Below are 11,280 nucleotides of genomic sequence, written 5' to 3'. Positions count from 1 at the left end.
CTATGTTTTCAACATGTTCTAATTTGAAAATTCACTGAAGGCCATGTCAAAGCTTAATGTTTGATCAGAGATAAAGTTACAAGTGACGATGTGGATCTATTTAGTTTTCTGAAATGTCACTATACATCATAGCCCTCTTTTTCTTTCTTATATCATTGTCATAACCTCATTCTGTAGACTCATATGTGCTTATTAAAATTTTATCATTCGAGTTAATAGAGGTAAGTCATAGCAAATAAAATTACAAATGACTCACCAAGTTATAAAAAATGATCAGAACCGTCATTGAAATTGTGTCAACTTTCTTGTAGTATTCTGCCCTTGGCTCTCACAACTTGCTGCCCCTGAAGAGGTCCCAGATTGGTTTCCCAGAACTCTAAAACATATCCATATGCCTGTATATGTGTATATGTGCATATATAAAAATATGTTAAGATTTATATATGTGATTTTAATATACCATTTTACCATATATATATATATATATTAGTATATATGTTTATCACGAAAATTTAGAGATCCACTTCTAAACCAAAGGAGAAAGAATTATCAATAGTAACATCTGGGATGATTTACTCTCTTGAGATGCATATTTGAGGAAGGTATGAAAAAACGAGAGCTCCCTTCTGGCATTTCTGGCCAGGACAAAGAGATCTCTGAATTACAGCTCTTTGGGGTCTGTGCCCTGAGCTCCCCATCTTGTTTCTAACTCCTGTTTTCATTGCTACCCTCTTCAGAGGTAGACATAACGACTTTTAGGGAATTGGTAAGATTAATGATCTGGCTTCTTAGAGTTTAATTTGGTGAGTCAGTTGGGGTACACTCCTTATGTGACCTACCTAAAATGTCTAAAAATGCATGAGTGGTTTTCCATTTAAGAAAGAAAGGAAGCCCTTGATTAGTGCCTAGGAAGAGATGTGAAGGGGAGATAAAGGCAAACAATGGTGCCAGCACAAGTCCTTGCCAGAGAACCAAGAAAAACCAGGGAAGAAGATATTTTTTAAATGTTAAAAACAAAATCCCATGATGTCTTGATGGGACTCACATAACATTCGTCTCCTGGTATCCTGTATATTTTTCTTTCATCTTCTAAGACTGGATTAAAACACTGATAATCCTGGGATCTATCTTCTGGCACTTTGTTGGACCAGCTAGAATCACAGTGTCCCTCCTGACTGTTTCTTGAGAGGGTAACAGAGAAGAAATTTAACCATCATCTAATTTGTAGGGTAAAATAGTAATGAGCCGTTTCTCTTGGATGCAGATAGAGAGGACTTATGCCAAGGTCATGATCTTACATCTGGGAAACCATCTCTTATAAGAAAAAAAATGTTAGTAAGAAGTAATTATCTAAATAATGTCTCATAAAAATTTAAGTTTAATGTCTGGGAAATGTGATCCCTTTACTACTTCAAACACTCTTAAATAATCTTAATTTAGATCAGTTGTTCTCAGTTGTTCTTTTTTAAAACAACTTTATTTTTAAAAAACAGAGATAAATGTACAGATTTTAAAAGCATTTTCGCACAAAACTATATGAATATATTTTTGTCAGAACTTGATTTTTTTAAAGGTTTGATGGCATGCATTGAAATCTTATAAGTTACAATGAGCATAAAGTACATGTAAAACAAAATTTCTCAATTGTTCTAATGCTACAGTCCTTTAATACACCTTCATGTTGTGATCACCCTCAACCATAAAATTATTTTTATTGCTACTTCAAAACTGTAAGTTCACTACCATCATGAATTATAATGTATATATCCGTGCTTTCTGGTGTCCTTAGGTGACCACCATGAAAACCACCTACAGGTTGAGAACCACTGATTTAGATGTATATTTTGTTTTTTTTTTTATAAGCTGGGACTTAATAACTGTTGCAAAGAACAGACAAACAACTTAAGAGAACTCCATTAACTTAAGTATAGGTTTTATATCAATGTTTTGAAATCTGACCTTAGAAATTTTAAGCACATATATAATCTCTAAGTGTCCCCCCATGTATGTGTGTGTGTGTGTTTGTGTGAAAGAAAGAAGAGAGAGAGAGAGAGAGAGAGAGAGAGAGAGAGAGAGAGAGAGAGAGAGAGAGAGAGAGAGAGAGAGCACCTTGGGTGAGTGTGTAAAAAGGGAAATCCTGAGTGAATAATTATCTTGACATGGGCGTGGCCGTGCCAAGGAGTGCCTTGAAACCAATGGGAAACTGGCAATGACTTTCCTCTTTCTCCAGTACTGGTGTTTATGAACAATTGACCAGAGTGTACAAAAGCTAGCAACTGCAGCTTCTTCTTCCTGGATGTGTACAGCCTAAGACTGCTTGTTTGCAGACATCTTCTACTACAGAAGCTAGCTAACTCCTCCCTTACCCGTGGTATACATAATAAATGTGCTGAAGTTCTGGGTGACTGAGGTAGTGATGTCACTTCTTCAAAGTCCTGCAAAGCCTGTCTTTCCCCCATATTATTCTGCATTCGTGTTTGCTCTGTCTTCATTTTCTTGCCACCCTATTTAGGGTTCTAGGACCAAGCTACATGGTTCCTAGGACCTCAGGAATTGTTTCACATGAGTCTTAGCAACCACTAGAAGTTGTACTGAGAAAGGGATTTGACAACATACAGAAGAGCATTGCTACCTAGAGTGGCATAAGTATCAGGCATAGAATATTGTACTTTGATGTGTCACTCTCCGATTTCACTAAATGTTGTATGGTCATGGGTATTTGAAATTATGATAAAAAAAGAGCAAGATAACAGAAGTGTCCAATTTTGTTAATATTGACTTGTTATTTGTTAATTTGTTTTGATATATAGTTTTCTATTCTCTGATAAAAGTTTCTACCCTTTCATCCTTTTGTCTATATTATTCTCTGTTCTTTTGAGTTCATTAGTCATGAAGATTATGATTTTGCTTCTATCTTCCTTTTTTGAACTGCTATAAGTCAATTTATTTTTAAAAATATATACAAATATTTGAACTTCATTCTGTATATTCATATGATATAAATAAATGGTTGACATTGTGTACAATATACAAGCACTCAGAGAATACAGGTTTTCCTAACTCTAGGGTGATACATTGAGGCTTATCAATTTACAATGTAATGTAACTTCAGGTCTAAATTTTGGTCATATTTTACCTACTTCTTGATTTCTTCTTTGCTTAGGGATTTTAGGCATATAGTTTGGCAGTGCTATACTCCCTTGCATATGGAAAGTAGATTCAGAGAGATGAAGCCATCTTTGTTTACATAATGAAGACAGTATGGGCTAGGTGAGATTCTGCCCATCTTAGTTATGGTTTCTATTGAGATGATGAAACACCATGAGCAAAAAGGATGTTGGGGAGGAAAGGGTTTATCTGGCTTAGACTTCCACAGAACTACTCATCCTTGAGAGAAGCTAGGACAGGAATTGAAGCAGGGTAGGAACCTAGAGACAGGAGCTGATGCAGAGGACATGGAGGGATGCTGCTTACTGGCTTTCTTGGCCTATTTTCTTATAGAACCCAAAACCACCAGCCTGAGGATAATACCACGCACAATGGGCTAGGTTCTTCTCCATCAATCACTAATTAAGGAAGTGCCTTACAGTCTAACCTGCCACACAATCTTATGGAAGCATTTTCATAATTGAAGTTCCTTCCTCTCAATGATAGCTTGTGTCAAGTTAACACAAGACTATTTGACACACTGCCCCCTGCAAGAAAAGCAAAAAAGGGAGAAAGAGGGAAACAAAGAAGAGAAAGAACAGGAAAGTATAAAAAATATGCACCTTATTTCATTTGAGGAAAGGCTTGATTTTTCATTATCATTTCAGCACAGTGACCCAATTAAAAACTTTGCTGTGCTTTTCAGAAACTTTGTTCAAACTCACCACATTGTAACATATAATTCTCTCTCACCCCCTTCCTTTGGCTCTTCTTCCTTCTCTTTCCCTTCATATTATATACTTTGTGTTCTTTTCCTATTAGAGATGTTGGCAGATATTGGCAGATGACATAAATGTTTTGTTGACATTAATTGTCATCATGTACCCCATTTTGTAAATAACTTAAGTTGTATTTTGTGGTGTGTGTGTGTGTGTATGTGTGTGTGTGTGTGTGTGTGTGACAGAGAGAGAGAGAGAGAGAGAGAGACAGAGACAGAGACAGAGACAGAGATTTAGCCTCTTGATCCAAATTTTTACACTCACTATTCCATTTCCCAGACACTTACCTTTTCTGGCTTGCAACATAGATCTAAAACAGTGAAGTCTTTTGAAGAATGATTTAAAAGTCCTCTGTGGCCTGTGTGATGAACATATATTAGTAGCAAGGACAGCTAAGTGTTTTGCAACATGTGTCAATTTTCTTCCACAGCACTGCAATTTGAGAAATGCATTCACTGAGACAAGACCACATAGTTTGTTCTCCAAGTGAAATGCAACCAGAGCTCTGTTAGCTACTTTTACATGAAACCATTTTGCAAGAGAGCACACCTTCTCTTCATTTCTTTTCACAGATCTTTTTGAGCTTTAGAAAGCTGGGGGACATGAGATAGATGGAACTTGTTTGCCTGGGAACATCTGCATGAGTCCCCAGACATTTTCACTAAGAAAGTGAGGAATAAATTCTTATTTTGATGAGCCACTGGAGACATGTGGTAGTATTTATTACAACAATTAATATTGCCAACTAATATAGAAGTTTATTTTTAGTACGTGGGAAAAATCTAAACTGTGTGCTATTAGTTCAATGACTACAACTGTGTGTGTTTGTGTGTGTGTGTGTGTGTGTGTGTGTCTATGGAATAAAACAACTTGTATTACGTAGTATGATAATTAGTCACACTGTCACCAAAAGAATCTCATAATTAAATTATATGACGGCCAAACATATAACCACCTAACAAAAGATAAAAAAATGTTTATATAGGAGCTGGAGGAATGGAGTGGGGTGGTGCACTGCCTTCGAAAGACAGCATCACTATCACTTTTGATCTCACCACAGTTCAGATTACTAGAATTGGAACTATGCAAGATTGGGCCTTTCAATCATGGTCCTGCTGCTGATCTGTAAGATGATAACAGTAGCCAGACAGGAAGGACTCCCAAGTCTCTACTTTTCCCTGATCTTCAAAATGCTTTGTAAAAGGGAAAGGCATTTTCTTCAGTGGTGTTCACATTGGAAAGGAGCCCGTGTTCTTGTGACAAACCTCTTACACAGGACTCTGTGAACGACGTGAGTAAAACTCACCCTGTCAGAAAGAAAGAAATGAAAGGAAGGAAGAAAATGTTCAGCCTCATGGATAATACGGTTTTAATAGTTTCATTTCCAAGTAAGTGTAATTTTTTATGGCCTAAGGTAGAGTGCCTTGAGAAGGAAAAAACCCACAGCCAGACAGAATGTATGTCTAGGAAAGCATTTCCAATGTGGTGGTTATAACTTGGGGGAAAGTAATTCAATCAGAAGCCTCTAAATGTTAGGGGAATTCTGTTATTAAGAATGAAATAAGAAAGAGCCTGTACTGAAAAGGCAAACGGGATTTCAACTATTCCATGGAAGGTGCTGAGAACCAAAGTCTGTGTAATTCCCTCCCAGAGGCAATGCTTTAGTTCTGTCATTCTACTGTTCAATTCTTCTAAATGCAGCGTGCCTTAAAAACAAAAATAACAGTTGTCAGCTTATGATGTTGCAGGCCAAACATCCACACTAGTTCTTAGTAATCTGTGATCAAATTGTCATCCAGGCGGCACACCTCTGGAGCCTCTAGGAGACTGTTTCTTTACCTTTGCCATAACTAGAGAAGACCGCGTCCTCGCCTTGTGGTCTCTTTTTGGTCCTTTTTCATCTTCAAAGGCGGAAAAGGTCAGCCCACTCCTTTTCACTCTGTGTCACCCTGAAAATGACTTTCTGCTTCTTGGCTCACTCGTAAGGATGCTTCCTGAACCTGCTCAGTTATCTCTTCCTTTCCCTCAATGTGTCACCTTTATTCCACCTTCAACCTTAAATGCATCTTGCCATATGAAACAACATTTACACAGGCACTGAGACCAGGACTTCAGAATTAGGAGTGGGGTACTGTTTCTGTTGCCCATGATCCATTACAGAAGCAGTCTTAAGAGTGACACACACGGTCAAACCATTCATAATCAAAAACAGCAGACACCAAAAAAGTAGACAAGGAAGAAGGCTTCCAACAGAAACCAGGGGCTTTCAGAACTCATCCAAAGAGAGACTTTGCTTCTCTTGAGGAAAAAAAAATTGACAACACTGCTTGTTTTACAAGTGAGGATTTTTTTTTTGTTTGTTTGTTTTTGCTGCAGTCTTCCCATCTCTCAATCTTTTAAACTATTTATTTTCCCCTTTTCATGGCTCAATCTTTATTCTAAGCTTGGGAAGGGAGCAGGAAATAGGGAAAATCTGCAGGATGCAGAGATGCTGGCCAGGAAAGTAGATAAAGGGAAGGAGCAGGAGCCTTAGGTAAGAGGCACAGCATCCTCTGTGTGAGAAAAGTAAAGCAGGTCATGTAATGAGGGAGCCGTCTGTGGGAATGACCATAGACTGGCCACCAAAATGGTTGCCCTCACTTCCACAGCGTTTGTGGGAACTAATTGGCCAGCCAACAACCTCAGTGGCCAAGGTGCGTTTCTGTGAGGAAAGACAATTAGCTACTCAAGGGACAAGGGAAGATGTTCCATATTTCAGGCTACTAAGAAGCAGACATGATACATAGTTGTAATTTTCACTATCAAGTGGCAAGGCAAGACAATTATAGGAATTTGAGGATAACCTGGTCTTCTTGGGGAATTAGTGGCAAGCCTGGATCATATATTGGGCTCATCTCAAACAGCGTACAAACAAACAAAACGAACAAACAAAACCTGAAAAAACCAAAACCAAACAAACAAACAAAAAAATTAAATAAAATAAAAGTTCAGGAAGATGAAGATGATTCTTTCTCTTCTTTCCTTATCTCCTTTTCTCTTTGTCTCTGAAAGTACAAGATACCAGAAGCCAGGAGGCATAAGAAAGAACCAGCCTGGTTCCTTGACTGTTTCAGTTGGCAACTAGGCAGCAAGCAGTCTTTTCTCGTATTTATGTTTGGAGTGTGCATCGACGTGAAGGGGGAATGGCGGTAGAGGTCAAGCTCAGGTATAATTTTCAAGTATTGTTTACTGTGTTTCTGAAGCAAGGTCTCTCTGGCTTAGAAATCATTTGATATTCTAGGCTTCTGGAATCCTTCTGTCCCCACTTCCCCAAAGATGGGATAAAAAGCTTGTGCCACTATGCCTGAGTTGTTTTCTTGGCCCTGGGGACCAAACTCAGGTTTTCATCCTCACAGGGCCAACACTTTAATGATCAAATATCGGGACACAGTCTGGTCTTATACAGCGTCTAAAAACTTTTCAGAGGATTTTATGTTTCCCAAACTCAAATTCCCAAAGTATGAGAATCATAGTATGGGGACATAACAAATTGCTTCTAAGGTCAAAATCTGCAGGTATTTAAGGACACAAAGGACTATCGTGTTAGATGTTTTGTTGAACATTATTTCAAAAGTACAGACCACATAAAGTGTGCTGTTTCATAGAATTTAGCCTGGTATTAGATCAGTAATGATTTTTTTAAAGTTTTGGTTCTATTATAGTTCATATGACTATAATCATGTCAAGAAACTATTAGGCTGGAATTAGTTTTGAATAGAGAAACAAACACACCTGTAAACTACCTGTTATAAGTATTATTTTATGAAAAAAAATCATATAAATGCAAGGAAAATCTGTGGATGGTAACACTTGAACACATAGAAATGTCATGGCCAAGATTAGAATATTTAGTTTCCAGCAGATATATAATTTTAGGGACTTAATTTCTTTAAAATTAAGATAATTTAATAATATCTCATATGTGTCACACCCAGTAATTGGTTTCCAGCTCCCACAGTCTGAATTATCTAATATCAGCTCTTAATGTGAATTATTTGTTATGAAACCATGTACCTCTATTTGTTTGCCCATGTCTTACTAAGAACAAGGAGAATGAATTCAAGTTTTATTTCATGTCACTAAATGTAGACTTGGAAATCTTCTCAAGTAGTCAGACTTTTCCAAGGTAGTCAGACTTGTTTAAGTTATTCAGACTTGTTTATTTGTGATAAGCATTTCTTATTGGTTCCCATTCCTGTGTTCCTGGTGAAGTCAATAACAAGGCTTAATCATTCATTTTATTCTGAATTATTTCCATATTCATGTTGATTTTCTAACCAAAACCAAAGTAAGTTTTGGAGAGCCTGGAGATCTCTCCTTCCAGTGTTTGCAAGATCATCTGATTTAGAGACAGGAAATTGGTATTTGCAATGGGAGAGTTGTTTCTGTGTAGATCACTTTACATTAAAATGGACTTTAGGTTGATAGAGTCTGAAGGCAAGGGGTAGGAGGAAGGAAAGGTGGCTTTGAGGGACAGATAGCTGAAATGCAGGGAAGCAGTATGCTTCCTACACACCCTCAAATGGTGAGGAACACTCTTCCATCTTGGATTCATGTACTGCTGGAGTTGTTCTGACCTTGACTTTTGAAAGGCAGCAGTAGATCTGACAGACCACTTAGATTTATTTGGTGCTTAAAGGTGCATCAGAGAACAAAGCCCACTTGCTGTAGTCCCATTTTCTCCATGTACTACGATGATCTTTGTAAAGCTCTGTTCTAAATTACTTTATTGACTGATGAATGCATATTCAATATGTCTTTCCATTTCATAACTTCTACGTCATAGTCTACCTCACTATCAATATCTTACAGACACAGGTTATCATTAAAACCATAGTTCCTCATTTTCACATATACATTTATTAGACAGGCATTTAAAGACAGGCTTCTTTCTGGACACCCTGAAGCAGAAATCCAAGGCTTAGAGCCCAGGAGCCTGTGCCATGACAGGGCTTCTGGTGGCTTGCAAGCATAGTTCTACAACTCCCAGAGACAACACTAGCCTTTACTGTCACTACAGCCAGTCCTAGAGTTCAGGTTCTTGGTGGTGGCTACATTTATCCTGAGAAGTTGTTGTCTCCAGGATTGCCTCTCTTGGGAATCCGTCTTGGCACCTAACAGGAGAATTACAACATATTTTAGTCAGGAGTTGAACTGACTCAAGACCAGACTATCATTACTCTCTCTGACATACTGCTCATAAAATACCTACTCACCTATCTACGTTCTTTATTTCATAATAAACCTCCTGACGGTTTAATATAGTCTGCACACTTCACTAAAGGTAAGGTTACATGTGATTCTTAGTCTAATCATTGGACCAGTTATCTGAAGTATGGGGTAAAAAGGCGTTACTGTGTAACCACAACAGTAACCATACTTACCAATTAGTCATCATGGCTCATGTTTTCTAGCAGTTGAACACTTACCCGTATAACAATATTTTAGGTAAGCACTCACTTGTCTTCCTTGTACATGTATTTGCCTGGATGGACATTTCAGACAAACAGAATTATATGGTATACATTCTAATGACAAGTTTCTTTCATCTGACATGTTTTTGAGGCCCACCAATTACAATATGTATTTACTAATTCATTGATTTTTGCTGCCAAATACTATTCTATTGAATAGATATTTGTGTTTATATGTGTTTTTTAGTCCTTAGATATTTTATTTACCTTGTTTCTGTTATGAATATTGTTTCTATGAACATTTAGTGCACTTTTTTTGTTGTTTGTTTGTCTGATAGAGTTTCTCTATGTAGACCAGACAAGCTTCAAATTTACAATTACCTTGCCTTAGTTGGTCAAGTACTGGGATACAAATTGGCACCATCTTGCCTGGACTTCTCTTTTGTAATGTAAACTACCTTAAGAGAAAACAGTACAATCAGCTGGTTCTATTAATATTTTATTGAAAAATGAAGTACTAAATCTTTTACATATTTCTACATTTGGGGGTCTGTTAAAAGACATGAGATGAAATGAATTTACAGATTGCGTATTTCTGATTCTTATTCAGTACTCATATTCATTTTTCCCCAACCTTCTTACTTAGTCAAGGTGAGACTGAGTTATTTCTACAGAGCGTTTCCCATTTGCTCATCTTCACTGGGAGGGTAAATAATCTATAGGATGAAAGTGTATTTCTGAGGTATTACTCTCTATGAGAGAATAGTACATGAAGCGATAAATACCTTTAGTGGGTGATTAAATGGAGAAGCAGAGTTGATGTCTCAGATGAACACAAATGCCATTGACAGTCTCACATACTTCAGTATCATAAATGCCACTCTCATTGTAAAAAGAAGACAGTAGAGAATAAACTTCACACACACACACACACACACACACACACGGAAGATACAAGAAAGAACATAGGTCTTTGTGCCAATCTAAGGTAAATTTTTATTGTTCTCATAAAAGGCTATAACACAGAACCCAAGTGATTATTATTTCTTTTGTAATCTGTAATTAGAGTGGGTTTTTTTTTTTCGGGAAATGATGATTAATTGCTTAAAGTGGACCATGTGGTAGAAAGAGAACAAAGCTCTATATATGGAAATATCTTTGTCATTAGGAATTAGCATGAATTAAATGTCAAAGTCATTAAATACTTATCAAATGTCATCCTAGCTTAAATATGTTATGGTTGCTTTTAAAACATAGGATCATATTACGTTGCCTAGACTGGCCTTGAAATTCTAATTCTATTAATCGCTGAGGCTATAGGGACATACCATTGTAGCTGGTAATACCTTCATAATAATCCAGACAGAAATGTCTTATTTATTCCTCGATAATACTTTCTTTATGATATAACATTTTATAAGTCAATCATGCCCGTCATTATTGATAATTGATGTTTAGTGTGTTAGTATACTTGTATTTCAACATATATGTGAATATACACATTTGAAGTGATTTAGAACAATCATCCCTCTTTAGGACACATGTGCCTCTTAAGATTCCTCGAAGTCACACTGTATATCTACTGTCTTTATAGATGACTATTTAATCTTATTTCTTGCAGCTTATCCTAAGTCAATTCCGATATTTAAGTCCATTGAGATGAGCATGCTGCACATGTGCACACAGTCTGCCCTCTGCCCTTCAGCACCTCAAACTTCTGGCTTAGGCTATGGATGATTGTTCTTTTATTAAATCTAGCTGTAACCTTCAATCCTCTCACCAGTTGTTTTCCTTTTACTTTGGCTGGGGCGATTACATGGTATAATGGTTAAGAGCCAGGTCACTAGGAGAAATGTACTTGGGTTCAAACCCTAGCTCTCTCTGTTCCTTTATGAGTGCCA

This window comes from Micromys minutus (genome assembly GCF_963924665.1).
Source record: "Micromys minutus genome assembly, chromosome: 23".
Classification (NCBI taxonomy): domain Eukaryota; kingdom Metazoa; phylum Chordata; class Mammalia; order Rodentia; family Muridae; genus Micromys; species Micromys minutus.
The sequence above is the reverse complement of the archived record's forward strand: the minus strand, read 5'-3'. Positions refer to the sequence as shown.